Raw genomic sequence first — 26777 nt, 5'->3', positions numbered from 1 at the left:
AGTTACTAGAAGATAAAAGAGCTCATTCCAGCCATCTTCACCTTTATGTGGCTCAAGCTGAACTCCGTGCAAGACCTGACAACGTCTCCCATAACATCAGACTGGTTGCACTGTAGCACTCACGCCATACATTCCGAGGTGCTGTGCTCCACGTTCAGGAGGCAGAGAAGGAAATACCTCTGGAGACGAGCTTGGAATGCTGTTCCTGTGTCGTAAAGACACGTGAGGTATTTCGTCATCTTTTGATCCTGTCGTAATCTTTCATATCCTCAAAACTGGTCACAGTCTCTCAGTTTCGTTCCACTGACAGCTGCTGCTCAAGTGATTTAACTCCTCCAAATGAAAGTCTGCTGAAGCCAATTGTTGAATGGGGATTTTCTTCCTAAAGTTAAACCTTGTGTATTTTCTAACTTCAAGACTAAGCTAGATACAGCAGCTTCATCAAGGAGAGAACTGCTGAATGAGCTCCTGGAACTTTACTGCTGCAGGATATGTGAATGCCTCACCTGTGAGAGTGGGTTAGGTAGCAGTGTGTTCTGGAGAAGTGATGTCCTTGCCTTCACAGAAGGATGGTTATTCCTCTTCCTCTGATGAACTTTGTTCTTTAGAAATACCTTGAATCAACCCCGGACTTGGAATCTAATGCAAAGAATTGGAGAGCTGTCAAGAGCGGTCATCTGCTGGCTCATTCTGGCTTTATTAAAATGGAATTTGCTTTGGGAGATGTCCGTCAGTGCAGAGAGGCACTTGAAACCCATTGTTTTATCCTTCTTGTATTTAAAAAACAAACAGAAGCAATCCGGAATGGAATATTTTTTTCTCAGTCAGAGAACATCTAGCAGGTATCGGTTTCCCTGTGTGACCAGTTTGTGGACAGGAGAGGAGTTTCTCTGTACTGAGGTTCTTAGCAGGCTTGGAGCCCAAGCTATGTATTTGTCCAAGCTAGAAGCCTTGGAGAAGACTGGGTGATATCTAGGGTCAGTTATCTTCTGCCTCTTCAGTAAGAGAACGTTGTTCTGTATTTCAGTAGCTAATTCAGATTTCTCAAACATTCATGGATCAGCTTTGTCCTGATCAACTGAACACAACCCACAGTGGAAATAATGAAGAATTGTAGGTCTGCAGTATGAAAGAGAAGCAAAAGGCCACTTCCAGAAGAACATTCTCCTTCAGAAAAAGCCGATAGGGCCAGCTATGCCAACTGCCTTCAGGGCAGATCGTCTGAGGCACAGCTGGCATAGTGCAAAACAATGTTTGTAGCCAATTCCTTGGTGAAGTTCTATGTTCCATTCTTCCCATTATGTTTCCTTTCATACTGACTTCAGCTGATTTCACTTCCATAAATGAAGGTCAGAGCTTTGGGCACTTAAGGCTGTTCTCCTGCTTCCTTGTGCAACTCAGACGTAAACAACTGAGGGGGTCGTAGCAGTTGAATCGTCCACTTACTTCGTCTACAGCTAAATAACATTGATTCAAAGCATGCGATGGCTTTTAGCAGGACTTTTTTGAAAAGGAGTCTTTTCTGCCTTGTAGTTTTGATCGTCTCCTTCACTGTGTGGAACAGTGAGCTGAGGAGCTGTCTGACACCTTCCTGGAAATGGAAGGAAGCTGTACGTGCGTGCTGGGACGTTTCTGCTCAAGCTGCCCAGCACAGCGAGGCACAGTGCAGCGATGCACGCCAGCTGGCAGCACTGCGTGATCTGAGCAGTTCTAGCGTAAGTTACTCTTCACTTTCTGCCTCCAGTTGATGCAGTGCTTGACCACTCTTGCTGTACATGTGTGGAACGCCCATATTCCAGAGATGAATTGGTGTGTGTAAGGCTCCCTCCTCACTACGTCTTACTCTTCCACATGTCTTTAAAATATTTCAAATGATGTGGAGGAAATCAGAACAGCTGGGGGAATCACTGGAAGAGTGTTACATTGCCTTTTCAAAATGCTTGGTTCCAGATTGTTAACCAGAGGCAAACAGGTGGGAAGAAGTTGCTAGGAGGCTCCTGAGATGGGAGAAATCTTCAGAGCTCCTTCCTTCTCTTGTAATGAAGCCCAGCTTAGATCAGATGTTAGTCTTCCTCACTGGGGTGTAGATGCTGACTTCTCAGTGCTCTGCTTTCGCCCAGGTGCTGTTGGAATGCACAGTGCAGTGTGCTGGTAGTCCCCAGCACCCTGTGTGGCTGGGTTTGCAGTGGAACTCTATGTCGGTGTTACCCCAGTGCAGCCATTGTTAAAACTACTTTGTCACTTGCTGCAAGGAACATCAAGACTTGGGACTTGAGACTCCCGAATCCATTTGCCTGTTGGACCTTGAAGTAAGCACACTTTTGTACATCTTAAATGCATTTGAGTGCTATTTTCTCTTGATTCTTTTCTTCTGTATTTTCCTTTCTTTTCTTTCTTTTAGTACCTAATTTTTTTTTTTTTTTTTTGCTTATTTATTTTCACAACAACAGGTATTTCTGCTCGGGATGGCATTCACTAGCAATTTAGAATTGCAACAGAAATTTAGTGCTCGTAATGAAACACATCAGCCTCCTTTCGTACTGCTGCTGCTGTGCAAACAGTGCTGTACTGAGAAGCAAACATCCCGGTGGGATGCTGTTCGTATTCTCATGCAGAATAAAGCAGTGTAAGAATTCCTCATTTTGGCAGTATTTGAAACAAGCCTTTAGACAGCTTCTGAATAGATTCCCATTGTTTGTGTAAAACTCTTATCACTGTATAACCAATTACTCCTCTCAAGGCTCTTGTTCTCTAATTTGTGCAGTTCAGGATCAGTCCCTATCCTTTGTCCTCCCTGCTTTGCTGTCCTGTACTGATTTCCCTGAGGCTTTTCTTCAGCTTGCTTTCCTTTCAGTGCTGACAATCAGGAGTCACTCTTAGTTTGTATGCTGCTGTGTTTGTTTTCCTCGGCACGTTCCTTCTTGATGTATAGCAGGTGCTGGTGAGAGCAGAGCCCTGTTCTCTGTGAGTGACTTGTGCTGAGCCAGTGTTTATTGAGCTGTGATCTGCAAGATTAAACACAGCTTCAAGCTACTTGTGTGGAATTGTGGCATGCACTGCTTTGAATTTAGTCCTGCTGGCCAGAGATGGACGAGGCAGGGATGTTGGGATGCTGAGAGAAGGGTTGGTGTTTGATACACGCGGTGGATTTTATTTTTTAAGTGAGCACTGGGAACCAGTGGAGTTGAGCAGAGGAGCCTTAGTGGTGTGGTTGTATCAGGTGTGCCTGATTGCATGATGACAGGTGGCCTTTTAGTGGAGTTCAGGCTCTGACCCCTCAAAGCAGTAACGGAACGAGTTCCGGGTGATAGCAAGACTAATCCAGAAAGGTTTGGATGAAGCTGTCCCAGAAGAGTTACCGATCCTTAGCAGCCTGGCTGGTGTGTGATGTAATTACAGAGACGTTCCTTCCTCTGTTTTGATGAAGTAGCTGCTGTTACGTAAGGGCATTAAGCATTGGATCTTAGCTTCAAGCACAGTGAAGGCAGTTGGAAGGCAGGAAGGTGACGAGTTGGAATCATACTGTGAGCCCAAATTCAGCAAACCCTTACCGCTAAACAGGGGCCTTGGGTGTGTTTTAAAATTTCTGATTCCTGTGAGACTTGAACGTGTGTTTATAGGTTTACAGTGTAGGTGCTTAGGAGCCATGTTTTTCCTAGGGAGAGCGGTGTGCTTGTGTACCTTGTGTGCTCTTCAGCAAGGGCATGGTAAAAAGCAGTCCTGGATGTTGGGTGAGGAGCAGAGTGAGAGAGGAGCCCAGTCTCGAGACACCAGGGGAAGCAGCTGGCTTCAACACAGCCCCCAGGTGGAGTGCCAAGGTGATGAGATGAAGCAGCTCTGAAGGTGGTTTTCCAGGAGCTGTGTCTTCCAGGGCTCGGGACCAGAGCTGTCACTGGGGTTGCTTTCACAGGACACCTCCCAGCCCTCCTCAGGTCCCATGGTGAGTGTGTGGGTGACAAACGTGTCACTGAGCGACAGCATCAGGGTGGGAATGTGTGGAACACAGCACCCAGGGGGGAGATGGGCAGCCTGGGGAGGGGGGGGAAGGAGAAAGTCTGCCCTCATTGGAAAAAAGGGCCTGTAGAACGCCTTGGGTGGGATGTTGGGGTACAGGAAGTTAGTGAGGTGAAAATGTGCCACCTGGGTACCGTTTGAGCCCCCCAACTCCACAAGTGCTGAGCAAAGCTCCCCAGCGCCCCTGGTGCTCTGTGCAGTTCCCCAGTAAGCTCCCGTTGCCTCTCAGCGTTGCCTCGACTCTCCTTGTGCAAACTTGGTGCCCCTGATGGAGATGTTCATCCTGGAGGAGCTGGAGGAGCGGCAGCTCTTGGCTGCCTGCAGCCACCCCAACATCCCCAGAGGTGGGCAAGGGAGCCTGGGGGGGCTTTGATGCTGCATGAACAACTGCAGGCAGAGGTGTAGCAAAGGGAATGCAGAGCATTTAATGGTGAAGCGTACAAAACAGTGCATAAATGACAATATTCCCAACCCTTTCCCACCCCTAACAACAGTTTCTGATCCCACCCCCTGAAATTCCCACCCTCTGATCAGTTTCCCCCTGCGATCAATTTCTCCCTCCCACCAATAGTTTCTTCCCCCTCCAAAAAACTTCCCAGCCCCCCAAAAATCCCACGCCAGTAATTCCTTCCTCCCAATTCCAGCAATTTTGGAGTACAATATTATCAGAATACAATTTCTCACCCAGAATTGCCACCCCACAAAATGCCCTCCCCCTCTGCTGGCAGGTGAGATCCATGCCCGGTAGCTGCCCTTCCCTCCTCCTTGGCATGACTGCAAGTGCTTTGGCTTCCTGCAGAGAGATGCTTTGCTCTGACTGGCAGCCGCAGGTTCCTTCTGGGCTGGCGCCCCTGCAATTGCATCTGTGCTGGAGGAAGCAGCATGCCCAGTAGCTCCCTTCCCTCCTCCCAGGCACGGATGCTAAGATTCTGGCCTGCTCCAGACTCGGTGGGCGTCTGTGCTTTGCCCTGATGCTGCATTCTTTTCCATTGTTTGTTTGTGTTGCTACTGCTGCTGGAAGGGTTGTTGTTGGTTTGCTCTGTATGTTGTCCTGGTTGTTTTACTGTTGTTCCTCTCTTGGTTTACTGCTCCTTCTGCATTGCAATGCGTGTTTTTTTTCCAGCTTTCTTGCTCTTCTTTTCCCTTCCGTTTGTGTTCTTTGAACTCCTTTTGCTTTGCTAAGCGTATTGCCTTGTGTTTGTGAGGATTTCAGGTGATTCAGCTTTGCTTTCCTTGGCTTTTCAGTCCTTCGTCTGTCTTTGATTTGTTCTGGTTTTGCTTGGCTTGGCTTTGCTCTTTGGTTTTTGTTAGCGTCCTAGCCCTGCACTGCTTTTCAATTTCCATTCTTTCCTTCCATGGCTAAACATTGGTGGGCGTTTTTCTCAGTTTACTCTGGTGGGATTCTTTGCTTTGCCATGAGAGTCCCTTCAGCTCATTGGCTTTACTTTAGTGTTTCTGGAGCTTTGCAGCACCTCTTCCATCAGGTGTGCTGTGTTTGGCGATGGAAGTGCAGGGGCAGCCAGTTGGCTCGGCACAGGCAGCTGAGGGGATGCTGCCTGGTGCCCAAGTGAGTTGTTGAGGAGCCCAGGTTCAGCATCTGTGTTGTTGCTGAGCTCTCTGCTGGCCCTGGGGGAGTGAGGCAGCTCTGATGGAAGAGGAGGAGTCGAGGCTGCTGGAGACACGTGGGCTCGGTGGTTCTGTGGCAGTGGTGCGCTGCGTCAGCTCTTCCCTTTTGCTGCTGTCCAGAGCACTCGCAGCTTCTGGAATGGCAGAACATCCCCCGGAATGATGATGGTAGCCGTCCCACCCCCGCTTGGTGCAGACACCCACTGGTCATCTGTGCAGACTGCAAACTCACCATCAGTCCAGGTGAGGAAAAGGTCAATTTCCACATTGTCGGCAATGCTGTTGGTGCTGGGTCTCTCTTCTGGTCAATGGAAGAAATGCCCAGTGGGGCAATGCCAGCATTCCCCCAGGCACTCAGCGCAGACAGCCCCCCATCAGCTGTGCTGCTCCCAAACACACCGCTGTTGATCCACGTGAGCAGCTCATCCATGTCTGCGGTGTCGTCCAGGATTCCAGGGTTGGATGTCACTTCTGGAGAAGGAAGAAAATCCCCAGAGGGGCACTGCCAGCTGTCCCGCGCCCACTCAGTGCGAGCACCCCCCCGCCAGCTCTGCTGCCCCCAGACTCGCCCTCGTTGATCCACATCAGGAGCTCAGCGATTCCTCGGCGACGTCCTCTGGGGTGTCTGCGCTCATTGTCACTGCTGGCAAAGCAAGAGCATCCCCAGCGGGGCAATGCCAGCTTTCCCCTCCCAGTCAGGATACCCGTCCAAGTGATTGCCAGTCGTCACCACCCGAAACCGTGTTTCTCCAGCCCATAGTTAAGGACTGAAACTGCCAGCATTAATTACTGGTTCTTGAAAGTGGCAGCAGCTGTGGTGGGCCTGTTAGACAGGTGACAATGAAAAGGAGTGATTTGAGTGGGACAGCCCTGATTCAGCTGAGAACAGCGCAGGAATGAGTCAAGGCCCATGCAGCGTTTGCCAAGCTTGTTACTGTGAACTGCTCCTGTGTGCCTCCAGAACATCGCTAAGTTTACATGTGGGCTTTTTCTCCTCGCTTTGGCCGTGTCTTGGGGCATTGCTAGCGAGGACAGAGCAGACAGCGTTGTCTTTTCTGCTCTTCTCTCTTCTGTGTTTCCCTTTTCTGCTCTCTTCCTCACTTGCTCTTCAGCTCTTCTCCCTTCGTGTTATCCTCTTTCTTTCTGCTCATCTGCAGTTCTTTCTTCCTTGTATCCCGACTCCTCTCCTGCATCTGTACTCCTCTTCAGCTTATCTTTCTTACCCGTATCCTCTCTTCTCCTGTTGTTCTCCTCATCCGCTTTTCTGACTTAGCTGTGTCCTCCTTGCACATCTTATGCTCTCCTGTTCTTCTGTTCTGACCGCTATGTGCTCTTCTACTTTGCTGCTTTTTTCCTTCTCTGCTCTTCTGTGCTCTCTTCCTCCCTTCTGTTCTTTTTCGTTTCTGCACTTCTCCCTGGCCTGTGTCCTCTCTGCCCATCTTCTGTACTTCTGCCATACCCGTGTTCTCTCTTCTTCTCTTCAGCTGCTCTCCACTTCTGCTTTTCTGTCTTACCTGTCTTGGCTCACCTCCCTTTCCACTCTTCTCCTTGTCTGCACATTGTTCTTACCTTCATCCTCTCTTTTATGCTTCTGCTCTTCTCCTCTTCTGCTCGTCTCCTCATTGCTTTGCTGTCTTGCCTGTATCCAACCGTTTTCTCTGTTGCACTTTTCATCTCCTGCACTTGTTTCTTACCTGTATCCTTTCTTTTCCTTCTCTTCTGCTCTTCTTTATTTCTGCCTTGACTGTATGTGCTCTTCCCCTCTTCTGCTCTTTTAGAACTCTTGTCAGCATCTGGTCACTGCACCACAACTCTGTGTTGGACTTGATTTGGGGGTGGAGGAAGGTAGGTAGGGCCTAGATTTGTGCACGAAAAGCTATTGTGCTGTGCCCAGGAGGTGATAGAAAAGAGCCCTGAGGAGCCAGGAGCACAAAGGCAGTGTGTTTCTGCAAAGGCCGCAGCATGAGCACATGTGAACCTTGAAGGACTGCTTTGTACCTCTCCAGGAACCGCTTTTGAGTGGGGAATTTTCTGGAGCTGTTTCCAGTTGTTGCTTGGAGGAGCTGAGGCCTTTCTCCTTGTATCTTTGCAGGAAAGGGAGCGTCTGTGGTGAGATGCTCAAGTGAAATTCCCTGCACCAGCAGCCAGTTTGTGTCCACGTGATGCACGGTGAAGAGAAGCCTGCAGTTCTGTGAGTAAACCTGGCAAATGGAATAATGGTTGTGGCCAAGATGGCAAGTGTGTGAGGAGGGGTCTTTGGACAGGCTGCTCTTCGGTTGGTTTGGTTTTTTTTGCAGGGAAATGCCATTTCAGTTGTTAGTTGTGAGGGTTGGTTGGTGCTTGTTTGAAAAATATTTGTCGTCTAGACAAGCAGTGCTCTCGCACCAAAAAAGCGAGAAATCTCCTGTGCATTCAGTGTTCTCCACGAGCCTTCCATTTAGGGACATTTAGTGCCTCTAAATGCCTGTAGCAATGGTGGGAGGATAAATGGGGAAGAGATGAGGTGCCATTTGTGTGCATGCTCTGTGCACAGAGCAGGCGTCACCTGCTGCGAGCTGGGAGCTCTGCAGAGCATGCTGGATTTGTTTTCCTTCCTTGTTGGAGCGCTGTTACAGTCCGCACCCGTTCCGCTTCCCCAGGAGACCGCAGCTTGGCCAATTACTGAGGTGACACCAATATGATGAGCAGTAAAATGGCGTTTATTACCCGTATTAACTACCTTATATAGCTTAATTACTTCGTCTACGCCCCTAGGGGCCTACATCACACATCAATCATTAGAGCAGGGAGGGAGCTTAGCACATCAGACCCCGCGGGGGGGTCTCTCAATTTCGCAGTTGCTGACAACAGAGCGCAAAGCTTTTGTAGGTGCTGTGTGCATTGTAAGTAACTGAACTGTACTGAGACAACCGGTGTCCTAGAGAGAGCCCCGCTGCAGCCTTTTTGTTTGGGCATTTTTATTCCCTCTGCGGATAAAAGGGACTTGAAAAACTCACAAGTACAACTTGCTACTGCTCCGGCCTGTCAAGTGGGGGTGATGACTTTCCTGCCATTGGGGCAGGGAGGAAAGTAGCAAAGAAATTAATCTGCCAGCGTGAAGAAGCAGGTCTGGAAGATGGTAACAGGCACGGTAGGCCAGTTAGCAAGATGTTAGAATCCTAGAATCCGCAAGGTTGGAAAAGACCTCCGAGATCATCAGTCCACCCATGCACCGATCAGCAATAGTTCTCACTAATCCATGCCCCTCGACACAGTGTCTGAACGTAACCTCGAGCACCTCCAGGGTCAGTGACTGCACCACTTCCCTGGGCAGCCCTTTGCAGCACCGACCACTCTTCTGGAACAGCAGTATTTCCGAACATCCAGCCTGAATCTCTCCCGGCACAAATTGAGTGCTCTTCCTTCCCAAGGGTCTGCCCATCCCAGTGGATGATGAGAGAGAGCCCCAAGGTCCTTAGTTTAGTTAGGGCCTTTTTTCTCCATCCCTCAGTTGTTTTTTCATTCTTCTTTTCTCCCTGTTAGTGTGACATATCTGGCCCATCAGGTAATTCAGCAGGGAGTGGTGTCTTCTTGCCAAGCTGCGGCAGGTGGGTGCATGCACTTCACTGCTGGTATGACAAAGCTGAAAATGCCTGAGGTGTTTGAGAGCTTTGAGATGGAGAGTTCTTGACCTAAGGAAGAGCCCTTTGGTTCTTGCCCCCTTGCTGAAGAGAGAGAGATCTTTGAGTGATCTGAGGGGTGTAGGAAGGGAGCTGACAGGTTTAGGGTTCCTTTGCTGTGCTCTGCCCAGGCTGTGACAGTGCTGGGGTTTGTTTTTGAGTCACGCTAAAGACAAAATTAGAGGGTTTTTTGTGCAGCCTGAAACCCTGCAACTCTGCTGTAGGGGCTGCAGCCCAGGGTAGGTGCCCTGTCTCCACAATTGCTGACCACACTCTTCCCTTCTCCACAGTGACCACGGCCAGCCCCTGAAGCTCCAGTCATGAAGGCCCTGTATGTCATGTCCAACGCCATCTGTCTGTGCTGCCCATGGCTGTGATGGGTGCTGCTACCTCATGTCCCCTCAAATTGCCAGGCATCCAAGCTTCTCCTCCTCCACCAGCTCTCCGCTGGCTCCAACACCTTTGCCACCTCCCATGTCGTGTGGTGGAAATGCATGGTGCTGGGGTGGGCCCAAACTCCCACCCTGACAGCAGGCACGTTTCCAAAACCTCTGCTCACTTCCTCATCCTGCTGGCTCATGAGAAGATCCTGTTGTCAGCTCTGCCGACCAGCACAGCAGAGGTGGGATTGTTACAGGCAGCTGGAAAACAGCAGGGGAATAACCATTTCCCCCTTTGGCTGTTATTTCTTGAGAAATGCTGTCTGGTGAGTGTTTAGTCAGGGCCTGATCCACTGATGGAGCATCTGGGGAAAGGACCCAGTCAGCCCTGGGAGCACAGGTGAGGGCAGTTCAGTTGTATGATGGAATGAGGGGAGCCTGGCTGCACCTCTCTTAGACCTCATTGAAGGGCTGACCCTGCAGTGGGCAAGGATCTCTGGTTGGAGATCCCTCCCTTGTGGAGTTTTCCCTGTGAGCCTGGATCTTCAGAGACTGGTGAGCACTTTGTCTTTGTAACACCCTTCTGTTGCGCTAGTCCCTTTGTGGTTACACCTCCTTCCACTGCATTGATCATTCGGATTGTTACAGACGTCCTCTGCCCCTTCCCACCTGTAAAGCAAACAAGGTGATGACAGAGCCTTTATTTGAGATATAGGTGCTGTAGAACAGGATATCAAAGAAAGAGGAATCGACTCATCCCTCCCAGCAACAGTTTGGCAGAAAGTGGTGAGCTGAGGAATGCAGCCCTTCTGCGTTTGAACTATGGTGTGCTGAAAGGTGAAAGGGGGCTGAGGGGTGAGGGGAGGAGACCTGTGCAGGCTGACTGTATGTGTGCTGCTGGGAGCACTGCTGAGATGGAGAGAGAGGAAGACTCCCTCCACTTGAGGTACTCGTGTGCTCACGCAGTGGTTCAGGCTGTGACCTGGCAATTCCACTGCACCACCCGTCCTGCACTGTCCATGTGCCACCTGCAGATGTTGCCCAGCTGTTGGGCAACTCGCTGTGACCTCCCTGTCTCACTGCTGCCTTGTGCACTGGACTTCACAGCATCTTGATGGTAGAGTAGTGGTCCTCTGGAGATGCTGAGCAACAATTGTGAGCTGCACCCTTTTCCTGGACCAGTATCACAAGCCCTTCTCAGCCCAGAGCCTGTCTCTCTTTCCCTGGGGTTCTATGGATAAGTCAGCAAGATGGGACTTTGCCAGCCAGGTGGTTTCAGCTTCACCACCCAAATGACAGCAGGGCAGTCCTGCAGCTCATGGCAGCCCTACGGCTCTGTTCCTTTGCCAGGCTGGAGAGCTGAATCAGCTCCAATTCTACAGATCCTTCCCTGAGTCCTGCTTCTAACCACCGATACTTCTGCATCCTCTAGGCCACATCAGGACTGGAAAGAGGAGTAGATATCAGGCGGAAGGATCTGGCCTTCTCCTGGGTGATAGCCACCTGCGTGGCCTGTTCCTGCTTTCACTTTTCCCCAGGTGGCATTGTGCTTCCCAAGGAGTGCACAGATCTTTCTGATGGGAGTGAGCAGCAAGGAACCAACTGAATCATAGAATCGCAAGGTTGGAAAAGACCTGTAAGAGTCTCAGCTATAGAGGTCCTATAAGGGTCTCAGCTTCCTTCCTGCCCTGTGCTTGACTGAGGGACCCTGCGACCAGCTCAGGAGGTAAGAGGTGGCCATGGGCCCAGCTCTGCCAGCTTTCGCTGCAGAAGGGAGCAGTTCAGGGAAAGACACAGCCTGGGTGAGCCTGAGCTTTACTCTAGCATCTGAGGGAGCTGTGGACACGACTCATAAAGGTGTGGGTCAGCTGTCGATATTCAGTGTTCTTAAGCAGCCCAGCTGTATCTCACAGGCTGTAGTCACAATTTCTCTGCGAGGCTGAGATACCCTGAGGATCACAGCGTCTCTCGTTTTGCTCTCATGCCCTTGCTCACAGTCTCTGAGGAACAACTTGAGCCCTGTGACCACGTCCTCGCTCATGTGCTGGAGTCACTTTTATGCGTTTTGATGTCAGGGCTCTTGGGGCAAAACGTGCCTGGACACTGCCACACATTTAATGCCTTTCTGCGGTGCACACTGGAGGATGCAGAACTGGCTGGGTCTGTGATGCTTTATGAAGCTGGTCTGACCTATTTCAGCAGCAGTGAGAACTCTTCTCACCTAGTTTAACCCTTAGAGCAGCATAGGGTGACCAGTGCTACCTGGGGATAAGTCTTTTTTTCTACTTTCTATCCCAAGACCTTCCCTTTCCACAGACACAGCAGAAGTGGTCCTTCAGAGCTGATTTACCCCTGCACCTGCTGTGTTTCTTTTCACTTTTTGTGGATGAGCAAGTACCCCTTTAGGGATGAGCATCTCTTTGTTCCTTCCATTTTACAGCTCATAGTGGGGTGCCCAGAACACCCCACAGTTGTGGGGAGCAGCTGGCGCAAGAGAAGTAAGTCCTGAGGCTGCAGCAAAGATTCTGGGTCATTTGCAGTGGCTCAGTGGGACCTTGCAGAGGCAAAAAGCAGCTGGAGATGTGCTCTACAGTTCTGTGCTGGTTTGCAGATTCCTCAGGAGTGGTCCTGGGTCATCTGGCTTCCACCAAGAGTGCTCCTCTTCTCTCCACAGGTGGCATCCCAGGTGCTGTCTGTCTGTGGTAGGTTCCAGAGCAAGGAGGCCTCTCCGTGCCATCGCTGCACATTGATTTCAGCCTGTGGCACCAACACTGGGACGCATGGATGCTCCAGGAAACAGCTGTGAACCCTGGGGCTGGAATAAAAATGCCAAAAACAGCGTAGAAAAAAAAACCAACAGAGGTAAGTCTCAGTTTGTGCAGGAAACACACCTGCTAAGGTGAAACTGTTTTTCCCCTGTGTATAATCAATGGATATCAAGATGTTACAATTGTATAATCAGTGGATATCAAGATGTTACAATATAATCAAGAGAGTTAGGCAAAGTGGGCAATGATAACAAAAGAGAACAAAATGGGAGGCTTACCCTTTGGCTGGGCTCACCACAAAACACCAATAGAGGCCATCTCCAGAAGAGATCTTTCCCCTCTGGTAGCCAGCTCTTAAATAGGTCTAGGAGGAGTGGAGCCTGGCTCCACCTTTTCCGGCAGCAGAGGTGAATTGCCTTCACCTGTGCTCCTCTGGCTGACTCATGGCTCGCCTCAGGTGATCAATCAGAGGTTCAGGCCATGACTCAGTAGTTCCCATACACCCTGCAACCTAGCCCTAATTCCAGGAATCAAGCACACCCCACACACCACCAGCTGGGACCATCCAGTGAGGTTTGTTTTGGATGCTACTCTCCAGCACCCATTTCGAAGCAGCCACTGTGCTTCCCATGGATGCTTGCTGCTGTCCTGAGCCCTTTATAACCTCAGTAGCCCCTGCTATAAGGCAGCATATTTCAGAACTAGAATGGCGTGGTTTTGTAGGAGGGAGCAGGGGGTTTGTACCAGGGAGCTGCAGGACATCCTGCGCACAGCATGGCAAGATGGGAACGTCCACTATGTGTTTGTGTTGGCTCCACAAAACTGCACGGGGGCACAGCATCTCTAGCAAGAAAACCTCTGCAACTCATTCTGCTCCCTTACCTTTTTAAAAAATGACACGGTCCAGCTCATTTTGGCCATGGGACACAGCAGCTCTGACAGCATCCCAGTGTTGCCGCATCCCGCTGCCTGCCTCTCCGAGGGGCCAGGGCCAATCCAGAGCAAAGCAGCAGCTTGGTTCTGCAGTGGAAAGTGGAGGTGTGTGGAGTGCTGTAGGTGTGCTGGCTGTGCCACATCGCCATGGGGTAGAGCTGATGCTGCAGTGAGCCCTTGTGGGATGTTGGTGGTGCCTGGGGTTTGAGGGCTGCTCAAGCTGGCTGTCGCAGGGCTGGGGAAAACAGGGATAACAAAGGGGGATAATGGAGAGAGATGGCTTTGGTGGGGCTGCCTGATTTTTTAGGTGCTCTGGAGGGTTGCTGAAGTTCATCAGGAAATGCGGCATCTCTCCCTTGTAAATGTTTGGGGCTGAGGCACTGGGGTGAGAGTGGAATGGCATAGCTGGGTCTGGAAATGATGGCTTTGTGTTTGGCCAATTCTTGGTGGTCCCTGGGTGAGCCAGTGCCGTTGCTCCTGCCTTCAGGAGGAGCTGGATAAGTCAGGACTGGACAAGATGATGTGGCAGGGTGAGCAGGTGGAAGTGTGAGCAAAATTGTTTTAGAGGCAGAATGTTCTTGTTTCACAGTATTGCATATATGCAAGCCTGCATTCAAGATGGAAGAAAGGGGCCTAGAATTTCAAAGAGATATGATGCAAAGTGGACAATGAGGGTCATTGCAAAAACTGTCCTTCTTTAGGGAACAAAACTTGCCTCCTTTTGAGTTTAATGACAGTCCTGCTATTGATTTGTGCGTGCCCTATCTATTCATTTTTCTGCCTCCCTGATTTTTATTTTTTTTTTTCCACTTTTGCTCAGAGTAATGACTTGCTTCATTCCTTAACTTTATCCTCTCTTCCCAAAAAGTGTTGTCACTTAAACTGGCTTAGCATACCTACTCTATTTATTCTATAAAACCCCGAGTTTTACATTTCAGTTGAAAAATTCACTATCACTATAATCACCAGGAAGAAGAAATGGTTGCTTTAAACTTGTAAAGAAGTAAGATCTCAATCCTGTCAGTCCTCCAACTGAGAGTGTGACAAATGGATGTCACAAAAGGTGAAAAAACACAATCATCTAGGAAATGTAAGGGTTAATGAAAGGTAATATGTCACTTCATGGCAATAGTAACACTTTTCTGATCATACAAAACAGGGACAGTCAGCAGTATGCTAGGGTTGCATTCAGGATGCAGTACTCCAGATGTGGTCTCACCAATGCAGAGCAGAGGGGCAGGATCATCTACCTTGACCTGCTGACCACCATTCTTTTGGTGCAGTCCAGGACAGGAGTGGCTTTCTGGGCTGTGAGGGTACACACTGCTAGTTCGTGTCCACTTGCTATTTACTAGTATCCCTATGCCCATTGTGGCAGGGCTGTTCTCTGTCCTTACATCCTTCAACTTGTACTGATACAAGGGGTTGGTTGCCATTACCCATGTGCAGTAGCTTGCACTTGGATTTTTTGAACCTCATGAGCTTTCTCCTTGTCCCACTGACAAAGTGTCTAAGTCTCTCTGAGTGGCATCCCATCCCTCAGTCATCCTGACCTTATCACATAGCTTGTTGTCATCCACAAACTTGATGAGAATGTACTTGATCCCACTGTCAATGTTACTGCTGAAGATATTAAAGAGCATTGGTCCCACTACTGACCCCTGAGGAGCACCACTTGTTACTTTCTCTAGCCAGACATTGAGCCCATGACCACCACTCTCAAGGTATGACTAGACTAAACTTTGTTCATCAGTCCACCTTTCAAATCCACACATTTTGAATTTGAAAAGAAGGATATGATGGGGACTACGTCCAAGTCTCTACTGACATTAAGATAGATGACATCAAGCATTTTCCTCATCCGCTCATGTAGTTATGCCATCATGAAATGCACTAGTTCTCTTTTCAAAATTAGTTCTTTTTTGTAACACTGAACAGTATAAATTGTATTTTCTTTACGTAGCAGTAGCTAATAGCTTTTACCTGAAATGAGCGTGTTTCTGAAGAAACAAAAATTGGATATGCTACTTTTGAACATTTTCTATTTTTTCTTTGTCAAATCCTAACCATTTTAAATGCATAGGTTTTCTTCAGTTTTGTTTATTTTGCTTGCTAAGTCAGGGCTTGAAACCGTGATTGAGCACCTAGTAGTAAGGCAGGGCCAAGCCAGGGGAGCTCAAGCGTATGCAGTGCACATGAATGACCAGTATGGGTATTGACAGGATCTTCCTCTTCCCAGACCTCATTTAAGTGTTGGCAGTGGGGGTGAGGGTATCTCATCTGGAGATCCCTGCATAGCTGAGGCCTTCCAAGGATAAGCAGGTTTTTTTTCCTTATTTCTGTCTCCATGACTGCTCTGTTTAGCAAGTTTTCACTCACTGCAGCCTGGGGTCTTGCTACTCTGCTATCACTGTCGTGCTTTTCATTGTGTTACAACCACTAATTTAAGTGACTTGCTAAAACTTACAGGGCAAGGACAGTATTTAAGTGAGCCAGGAGATATTTGGCCTTGTATTTCATCTTCTTCTTCTTACAAAGTACCCTTGTGTGAGGAAGTTTGTGTGAGGAACATTTGTTTTGTGGAAGCTGATTCAGGAGAACTCAATTTTTAACATTCCAAAGGGAAATCTCTCTGGAGTTATGACTACAAGCAGGCAAGCAAGAACTGAATCTAATGTAGAAGTTTAGGACCATATGAAAAGACAGCTACATTAGTGAACTGGACTGCCTGCATGAGTATGCTCCCTGGGATTCAACAAAATCTAAAGTTGCACTTTATTTCTTTGATTACCATTCACTCACTACTTCAAAATCTCAATTTTAATTCTATACAAATTTTCATTTTTCTGCTCTATGTGCAGATTTCCAGAAGAGTGCAATGCAACCAGCAACAGGTTTTGCAAGAATGGGATTTATTTATTTCTTTGATCCATATTCCAACAACAATTTTTGTTTTGTCACAGCCAATTTTCCTTTCTCTTAATAATCTACTTGCACCTTGGAGGCATTTGTTAGAGGTAAACCCTATGGTTATCACTACACAGCCAGTAAACATAGTAGCTGGCACTCCAATTTTCATCACAAAGGGAACATTAAACATGTCCACACGGCAAATTAGAACCCCCACCCCCCTGTAGTACCGGATATAGTGATCCTGCCCCAGATATCAGGACAAAGGATGTTGTACCAAAGGCCAGGACACGCCCCAGCACAAGTGGAGGTGTTTGACTCAAGACAAAAACACAGCCTGTATCCTACCACTGAAGGCAGGCCCACCACTCCTCATACCTTGTAAACATCTGTACTACTCCCCTTGAGGCTGTGAAGTCCACAGGACCACTGGTAGGAGCATCAACACTTCAGTGTGCTTCAGTATCTGTGAGGGTATGTCATGACACCAGGTGGTGGAGTGCTGAAGTTCTGGGAACCAGTGAACCCAAACCTGAACTGAAGAAGATAAGCCTCCAGAAGCAACATCAAGTACTGTTCCAACACAACCATAAGAAGACTGTCAACAATCACCTTGCAACAATCACCTGTCAATCAAATCATTGATAAGTACTGTACCGGCATCACGATACACCTTGTACTTCATGTTTCCAAAACAGCAGGAGTTTACCCCTGACCTATTCAATCTTTGGCTCAGGCTGTGACCTAGCAACTCTGCTGCACTCCATCCCTTCCCAGCCAACGATTGAACATTAGTTGAGAGGTCAAGGCTATCCCAGGGAGCTCAGGTGCAAGCAATGATTGGAAAAGGTGCTTTTATTTAAGTGTTAGCAGCAGAGGGAGCAGTATCTCTCTGAGTTTGCTCTTCTTTTGAGTTGTTACTAGTTTCTGGAAGGGGTGAGCTAATTTTTCTTCATTACCTGCTGCTATGGTTCTTGTAGGTTATGTATGGTTACCTGTTAGGTATGGTCATATGGTCTTGTATGGTTACCTGCTATGGCGCTTCTATCCCATTAGAAAGCACTGTCGTGACATTCTTTTGCCATGTGACTTAGTTTAAAATATTTCCTTAAGGTGACAGCCTTTTCTCAGTCCTGTTGCTTTATTTGTCAGTGCTGCTCTGCAAACCTTGCTGTGACTCCGGGCTAGGCCTGGCCACTCATCAGGGTAGAGCTGCTGCCGTGATAGATACAGCTGTAGGGGGTGCAAGTTGAGTTGGGATACACGTAGCATGTGGGTTACAGGTTGTGTATGCCTGAGTATCTAACTCACACTAAAATGTCTTGGCTGTATGCATGTGGTGGCTGGAATCCCTTGGCATTGTAGAAGCAAAGTTCAGAGCCAGAAAGTAAGGGAACGCAAAATTATGAAAAAAAAGAAGAAATGATCTATGGAAAACTAATTGTTACAGATGTTCTTTGATCCTTGAAAATCATAAAAATAGTCTTGGGGAAAAAAGAAAAAAAGAAAAAAGCTGGTTTGGACTAACGGGCTTAAAGCAGGTCAGAAAAAGACTCGTGTAAATACTAAGGACAGATAACTTTCTAAAAAGTAAGCAGCTAATCAGCAGTATTTAACCTGTAGGGAAAAATATTACTGTGCTTTGCCTAATTATAGAAATATTTATAAGGCCCCATTCATTCATTCATTCATTCATGCATTCATTCATGCATTCATTCAGCCTGGCCCCATCCACCCCTTGGCCAGGCTGGGCTGCTCCAGGAGGCAGATGATGTGGCAGGGTGAGCAGGTGGAAGTGTGAGCAAAATTGTTTTAGAGGCAGAATGTTCTTGTTTCACAGTATTGCATATATGCAAGCCTGCATTCAAGATGGAAGAAAGGGGCCTAGAATTTCAAAGAGATATGATGCAAAGTGGACAATGAGGGTCATTGCAAAAACTGTCCTTCTTTAGGGAACAAAACTTGCCTCCTTTTGAGTTTAATGACAGTCCTGCTATTGATTTGTGCGTGCCCTATCTATTCATTTTTCTGCCTCCCTGATTTTTTTTTTTTTTTCCACTTTTGCTCAGATTAATGACTTGCTTCATTCCTTAACTTTATCCTCTCTTCCCAAAAAGTGTTGTCACTTAAACTGGCTTAGCATAGCTACTCTATTTATTCTATAAAACCCCGAGTTTTACATTTCAGTTGAAAAATTCACTATCACTATAATCACCAGTAAGAAGAAATAGTTGCTTTAAACTTGTAAAGAAGTAAGATCACTTCTGAAGAAGTAAGATCTCAATCCTGTCAGTCCTGCAGGTAACCATACAAGACCTTATGACCATATGAAGATGTTGATTGGCTTTTTACTGTGTAGCTTACTGTGCAGATGCTAGGTGGGAGCCTGCTCAGTATCTTTCTTTGTATTCATTTTGCAGTGTCATTAGGGGACATACAGCACCATGTATCTTTAACCTTTCTCAGCCACCAGCCATTTTTTTTCTTCATGAATTTTCAGTTATTCTCAAAGTATTTGGAGCACATAGTAATGGGAATGTCTGATAGCTTTTTATCCAACGGTTGTTTAACCCATAGTGAAATCACTTGTCTACATGAATGTTGTTACCAGATGATGTCGCATATTAACAGGAGTAAGAGGTAAAAACATGAGTAAAATGCAAGATATTTCGTGATAAAATCAGCAAACACTCCAGGCATAGCAATTATAGCCTGATTATTCTATGGAAACATGGACATATGCATGAAACATATATATACATGAAACAATTCTATTAAGCATGTTAAAATAACTGAAAGTAGATTTGTCCCAAGAAAACATATGTAACTAAGCTTCTGCTTGGCTTTAAGATGCACACACATTATTTCTCTGACTTGCAAAGACAAGCATGTGTGATACTTTACTGAGTACTGAGTTATTTCAGCTTTCTGGGAGCTGTATACTAATGCTGTGTTGTCAGAAGTCTTCTGAAATGAGGGTTTGATACTCCGACATCAGTAAACAGCATAGTGCTACTGATCTGTAACCTCTCAGCAGCAAAATGGAGAAATCCATGTAATCAATTCAGTGTCTGTGAGGAGAAGCAACACCTTTTAATTCACCACCTCAGAGAGCTGGAAGAAAAAATAGACAAATTTTATTTTACCTGCTTCATCAAAGTACATACAATGGCATTTGTTTGAGAGAAGAATGAACTCCTTTATATTGCAGATGGAAGGACAGAACCTGCCTGTACAAATCTACATGAATACATGGCAGAATACCTTCCTTAGCCATGAGCAGATAACTCTTTTTTTAAAAGCGCAACTTTTGACACTCTTGACAGCAATACCTGAAATGCAGTTTGTGTGTCTTGGAAAAGGAAGGCAGACAGAAAAAAGACACCATTTAGTCTGGATTTGATTAACATTAGTCTGTTGCTCTCAGTTTGTTGCAGAACTTAACTTCCACAATGACAGGGGGCGTCATTGACACTTGACGTCATATCTCTTTGAATTCTAGGCCCCTTTCAGTCAAATTTGGCAGAGAGGAAAGAGTTTTGAAAATAGTTTGTTTTTTTTTTTTTAAAATTTATTGAAGAGGATAATGATCCAGTTGTAGCAATAACATATTTCTATTTGGAAAGTGAGTCATAGTGGTATTCCCCAAGACCTATTTTTGAGCGTTTTTCAGACTTCACGTATAGGAACTTCCTACCAGGTCAATGACAGGTGAATGACAGCTATCCAACAGATAGCTGATCTCTGTAAAGGATAAAATGCACACAAGGCATGCGATTCTGAAGTTCAAAGGAGATTTCAAATGGTTGTATTTCAATATGCTTAAATAATGTTCTACCTATTCTGCACTTCCTTAGAAAAATCTGAAATCTATTTTTCAGTAATTATCTTCTTTTCATTTAAGAAGACCTTCCAATAATTCATAAGCTTTACCTTCCTTATCCCGTGTTCATTTTTATAGTTCCTCATTGCAGAAAACTGATGTGGCCCAATTTCACTAGCCATGACAACACTGAGCAGACTCATCCGTGCTAATAGACACGGCCACAAAGGGGTGCAGAGTTCAGTTGACAGCTACATCCTAGCACAATAATGGTAATCAGGATACTGTAGGAACAAAGTAGTCATCTCCAAATTGTACAAGGTATCAGCACTTTTTCCTAACTTCTAAAGCCTCCTCCTACTTCTGTTTACATTGCCTGACCCCTGTGAATTTGACAACTACTGCCAGTACACACACACACGCACACAAAAGGGTAATCAGATGACTGTACTAGGCTTGTGAGATTTCTAATAATGTCTCTTACCCATTCTGCAGGGAAACCAAAGACTTCCCGATGTGTTGGATCTGGTTTACATATCAGGCCCTCTTTTTGCCTCAGAAGGTTGTCACCTAGAGCAACAGCCCTTCTTTTTTGTCTTGATGGAGGAGCTCACAATATCGGAGACAGGTTGACTATCTAAGGTGACCCTCCAGCCTCTTTCTCTTCCTTTGATATCTCAGAAAAAATATGTAATTTATATTTGCATTAAAAGACAATTTTTCATTTTTTGTATCATCAGTAGCACTGGGACTTAGCATTACCTTTTGGGCTTTTGATGACCTAGAGTATAAAGATATCTTTCCTTCAAGTATTTCTGATGTACAGTCAAATCAAATATTTTCCTTTGAGCTGTTTTAAAAGAGTTTGGCAGCATTGAATGTTTTTTGGTACTCAATCCAGTTCTTTGATCTTCCTCCAACATTACCTAATTCTGTTTATAAGTTGTTGTGTTTAAGTGGAAAGAACTGACTTGTGGATAAGACAAAGCAGTACTCCCCTAGCATCTGATTCACCAACTGCTCTTGCATACATGCAGTTTCTCCAAAGGCGATAAAGGATTACATATTTTCTATGGATATTTTCTGCGAAAATTCTTTTTGTGCCTTTGAATATACAAAATCTGAACATCCATGCTGCTTGTGATTTCACGCTCCTTCTGAAAATCCTTGCTTTTTTCCCGACAAGAAAACGTATATTTGTGTGATCCGTGTTTTCTTATTTTTAGATAAAGTGATGACCGTTAGTCTACTCAGTAAGACTGACATTCGCTACCTAATTTTTCCATAAGAGCGCAATCCTTCTTCTTGAGATGTAGTTAATACAGCGAGGCTAGAAATGATGGAAGCCACACCGAGCTTGGTCTCTACTTTAAAGGTATCATTTTAAATCATATGTATTGAAAGTGAAAATGCCTAGTCATTTCTGTAAGCTAGTTGAGCTTATTTTGATAGCATACGTTTAAAGCGTTGATCTGAATGATCTTTTGTAAAATCTGGTGATATTCAGAAGGCAGACACCTTTGAAGTCTATAGAATAATATCACTTAGTTATACCAGCTATGAATCCACGTTTGCTCACGTTACTCATCCTTTTAACTGAAGGTTGGGTTTCATTATATTATTGAAGTTAAGGGAAATAAAGTAAAATTGATTTTCAAATGGATTCTAAGATTTCATATGTGTTTTTAATCCCTCTTTAGAGGAAGACAGCATGTCAAGTGATGCAGTTTTACACAGTCGATTGAGGCCATGATCTTGGCTTTATAAACAAATACAGCAACGGTGGTAGTGAGAATCCATGATTTTATTTTCATGCAGCTTGAATGGTCTTTTCGTACTTTTATTTAATTATTATTACTAGTTATCATTTTTATTTATTTATTTGTTTAATTGATGCAAGTTCTGAAAATGATCAACTGGTTTTCCTTGGCCAAAACAAAACACCATGAGGTTTCCCTCAGGTGGCCGTGGCCTCTTAATTGTTTGTTACTACTAGTGGCTTCTTCTCTACTAATCAGTTTGTAGATGACCTGTTGAAGAATAATGAGGTTTCCTTAGTTGAGTGAAGTATCAGAATATCAGTGAAAAAGGTGTCTGTAGTAAATATTTTTCATGTTTGCATTAAAAATCATAATACAAGCAGATTTCTGAGATGGACGTATACTGAAGTCACTTGGAAGCAGACACACAAACAGAACAACCAAGCTTAAACAACCAACTCAGCCCTCCCAAAACCCCCTGTCCCACCCCCCCACACACACAAAAAAAAAAAACAACAAACAAACAAAAACTAAAGCAACAGCCATACAGATAGACAAACAAAAATAAAAACAAAAACAAAAAAAAGAAAAAAAAAGAAATGAACAAGAAAAAAAACACACAGTGGAAACTACGAAAAAGACAATGAGAGATACAGAATGATTGGGAAGAAAACTGTCAGCAATACCTGTAGACAGACAATGCAAAGGCAGATATACATATGCAATAATAACACCAAAAACAAGATCACTACTGTATTATAATTAATAAGCCATTCCCTTCTCTGAGGCAGTTCTTTTGTTTCTTACATAATCCTGGAATGCAATGAAATAGCAAGTATCAACTAGTAACAGTGTTACACTATCTCCAGCTCTAAAATTAGACTCCTTATCTGGTTTGGACTAACGGGCTTACAGCAGGTCAGAAAAAGACTTGTGTAAATACTAAGGACAGAGAACTGTCTAAAAAGTAAGCAGCTAATCAGCAGTATTTAACCTGTAGGAAAAAATATGTATATGCTTTACTGTGCTTTGACTAATCATAGAAATATTTATAAGGCCCCATCCATACAGAATTCAGAGATTTACAGTACAAGGTAGTAAGAATCCCAAATGAATTTTTGTCCTTTTCTCAGAGCTGAAGTTAGAAAAGCACTGGACTGGGCTCCCCAGGGAGGTGGTTGAGTCACCATCCCTGGATGTTTTAAAATCCGTTTGGATGCGGTGCTCAGGAACATGATTTAGCAGAGGGTTGTTAGAGTAAAAGTAGTGTGGTTAGGTTATGGTTGGATTTGACGATTTTTAAGGTCTTTTCCAACCTGAGTGATTCTATGAGTGGAAGTGAGAAAACGACCTGCCAGAAATCACAAAACATACATAGAAATGGTCTGTAGCTCTGTCAAGGGTTGAAGCCTAGCAAGAAACCTTTTTGAACGTCTTTGAACTATTTCTGAAAACTTTCTGAATTCTGCCTCTCCTCCATTCTTTACATAGCTACAATGTATTAGCCAGCTATAATTATCTCAAATTTCTTTTTGTACTGTTTGTAATTGCTACAGTTTTCCAGAGCACATCGTGTATCAAACCTAACTAGATAATCCTCACTGTAAGGGGCTGAGTCCTTTCCATTTTGATTGGAGAAGGTAAAGCCATGGAGATATTTTATTGAATTTATGATTATCAATTTATGATCAGATATGATACAAACTGTGGAGCACTTACAAAGCTTTGCTTTCTGTGCTTTGATTGCTTCTGCATTTGCCAAAACTCTCTGTCCTTATTACTCTACTTTTCCAACCAAAGATGTGATAATCTCCAAGAAATACCAGTTTCCTTGATAATAACTTGCATTTTCTCCAAAAAATGCAGACTTAAACTGTTCAATAGGACATTTTCCGCCAAAAATAGGATACATTCTCCCCAAAGGAACAGTTTTCTCTCATGCATATTCCATTTCCTCCCAAAAATACCGCATTTCAACCCTAAAGACCACATTTTCATCCAAAATATTTTGGATATTTTCTCCCAGAAGCACCAGCGTCATCCCAACTTGATGACATCTTGGACCAGCAATACCACTTTTCTCTCCCTAATATTACAGTTTCCTCCAAAAAGAGATCTTCTTCCAGACTTATCGGCATTCTCTCAAACAGATGACATTGCCGCCCAGAAAGAAGACGTTTTCTCCCTGAAATACCAGCTTTCAAAGGAATAGCTCCAATTTCCTCCCTAGTAGACTACTTTGCACACCTTCATATGACACTTACTCCCAACAATACGGCATTTATCACAGAAATGCCACTTGACTCCCAAATGTGGGACATTTCCTGCCAGAAATACCCCTTGGCTCTTCAATAGAGGATGTTTTCTCCCAGAAATACCAGCTTTCTCCCACATAGATGATGACCCCTCCCCCACTCCCCCAAAATATGATACTGTCTCCTGGGAATACCACTTTTCTTAGAAATACCTCAGGCCTTCTCCAAACAATATGACAATACGACAATCCTCAAGGTGACATCTTCTCCCCAAAACATGACATTTTCTCCCAGAAATGCCAGTCTTCCCCCACCCCAGGTGCCGCATTTTCTTCCAAAAATAAGACCTTCTCTCCCCGAAATAATGGCTTGCTCCAATAAAATGACATCACCTCCCAGAAATACCAGTTTTCGCCCAAACATAGGACAGTTTCGACCACAAGTATCACATTCCAACCTGAAAGAGGACACTTTCTTCCAAACATACGGTATTTCCTCCCAGAAATCCCACCCTTCACCCAAATACATGGCATTTTCTCCCACAAGTACTACTTTTCCATCAAAAATAGGACACTTTCTCCCCAAACCAGGATCTTTTCTCCCTGAAATACCAGTCTTCTCCCCAAAGGGATGACGTTTTCTACCAGAAATACAGGTTTTCTTAGGTATACTTCATGTTTCTTCCACAAAATACTACATGACAGTAGCAAATGTGACATTTTCCAACAAAAACATGATATTTCCTCCCAGAAATACCAGCTTTCTTGCAAATATGTGATCTTTTCTGCCTAAAGAAGACAGTTTCTCCCGGAAACACAGTTCTCTCACAGACATAGGAACTTTCCCCCCCAAGATAAGACATTTTCTCCCAGAAATACCAGTTCTCTTAGGAACGCCTCCCATTTTCTACCAAAAATACGACTTCACACTCCTCAATAGGACACTTATTCCCAGAAATAGGGCATTTTATCACAGAAATACCAGTTTCTCCCCCCAAAGTACGACGACATTTTCTCTCAGAAACAAGACATTTTCTCCCAGGAATACCAGTACCCTTAGAAATTCCTCACATTTCATCCCAAGAGCACTACTTTACACTCCTCAATATCATGTTCACTCCCATCAAAATGACATTTGATCACAGATGTTCCAGTTTTCTAACAAAGATGGGACATATTCCCCCGGAAATACCAGCTTATTTTTTAAAATGCGGCATTTTCTCCCCAAAATCCCAGCTTTCGCACAAATAGATGTCATTTTCCAACAAAGCATGCTGTCTTCTCCCAGAAATTGCAGTTTTCTGAGAAATACCTTCCATTTTCTCTCAAAAGGACTACTTTACACTCCTGAAGAGGACATTTTCTCCCATATAGACCCTATTTTCTCCCCAAAGGACCGGTTTGCACTCCAAAAAGAAGACAGTTGCTCTCAAATAGAAGACATTCCTTCCCAGAATTTCCCCCTTTGCTCCAACAAGTAGGTCATTTTCTCACAGAAATACCACATTTCAGTTGCAAAGCTGACCTTTTCTTCCAAAAATAGGATATTTTCTCCCAGAAAATATTCTCCCATTTTCTTACAACTACCACAGGTTTTCTCCCCAAAATATCAGAAGACAAGACCACATTTTGCACTTGCAACCAAGAATAGGACATTTTCTCACAGAAATACTACTCTTCTCCCACATATAGGAGATTGTCTCCCAACTGGATGGCGTTTTTGGTAAGAAATACCACTTTTCTGCCCTGAATAGGACATTCTCTCCCAGAAAAATAGAGTGCTCTTAGAAATACCTCCCATTTCCTCCCAAACAGACTGCATGACACTCCTCATCATGACACTCACTCCCAGACTTTTGGCATTTGATCACAGAAATACCATTTGTACCCTCAATATATGGCATTTTCCCTCATGAAACACCAATTTTCTCACAAATGCGTGGCACTTTCTTTCATTGGTGTCTTGCACAGTGCCTGATCCCCCCCACAGTTTCTTGCCCAGAGCTGTCTATGACCTCTCTGTCTTTGCACTGATGGAGTCACACCGTGGTTCTGAGCTCTTCACGATTTTCTCAAATCTTGTTTTGGATGATCACATGCAGCACAGGAGGCTCCATGCCCTCCATGCCCTCCATGCCCTTAATGCCTGCCCTGCCCCATTCTACTGGGGCTGCACATTCACCCTAGCCTTCCTTTTACTGCATATGTATTTGCACAAGCCCCTCCTGTCTTTGATATTCTGCCTGGGCAGATTCCGCTGTGTTTGTGCTGTAGTCTTTCTTAAATGCACCTCGGCAGGTACACATAGCAGGACAATATCCAATAGCTGCAATTATACATTAGGTGTCAGAGCATGAGCTTGTTTCAAGCCAGGTAAAGAAAAAGCAAGTACTATTGGCTTGGTGATTAGACAATTGCTGTCAACAGCTAAAGAAGCTCAAATAAGTCTCCAGGCAGGCCTAAGCAAGCTCAGAGCCATGTGTTACTGGCATATTAGAAAGCTGTAGCCTGTGACAAGAAACTGCAACGCCTTTTTTACTGGCTTGTATAGCCACCATGAGTCCCACTCTGGTGGAATTCACTACAAAAGACAAAGATGAGATTTTGCTGAATTTCCTGGGGTGAAACCAACCAATAGGATAGCACAGGT

General features: G+C 45.2%; 1 long non-coding RNA gene across 4 annotated transcripts; it reads left to right on the top strand.

Moving 5' to 3' along the window:
- On the top strand, positions 1–12532 carry LOC128081643 (uncharacterized). 4 transcript variants are annotated; one of them, XR_008207300.1, is made up of 8 exons: positions 1–227; positions 1534–1715; positions 2121–2309; positions 2451–2626; positions 7733–7831; positions 9590–10796; positions 11218–11405; positions 12354–12532. It is a non-coding gene; the product is annotated as an uncharacterized LOC128081643 (long non-coding RNA). The 4 variants fall into 4 exon arrangements; XR_008207301.1 differs by lacking the exon at positions 12354–12532 and adding an exon at positions 12220–12341; XR_008207306.1 differs by lacking the exon at positions 1–227 and adding an exon at positions 234–842.
- The last annotated feature ends 14245 nt before the right edge of the window (positions 12533–26777 follow it).

The sequence above is a fragment of the Tympanuchus pallidicinctus genome, unplaced genomic scaffold, assembly GCF_026119805.1.
Source record: "Tympanuchus pallidicinctus isolate F22 unplaced genomic scaffold, pur_lepc_1.0 scaffold1, whole genome shotgun sequence".
Taxonomy (NCBI): domain Eukaryota; kingdom Metazoa; phylum Chordata; class Aves; order Galliformes; family Phasianidae; genus Tympanuchus; species Tympanuchus pallidicinctus.
Note: the sequence above shows the minus strand (reverse complement) of the source record. Positions and strands in the feature narration are given on the sequence as shown.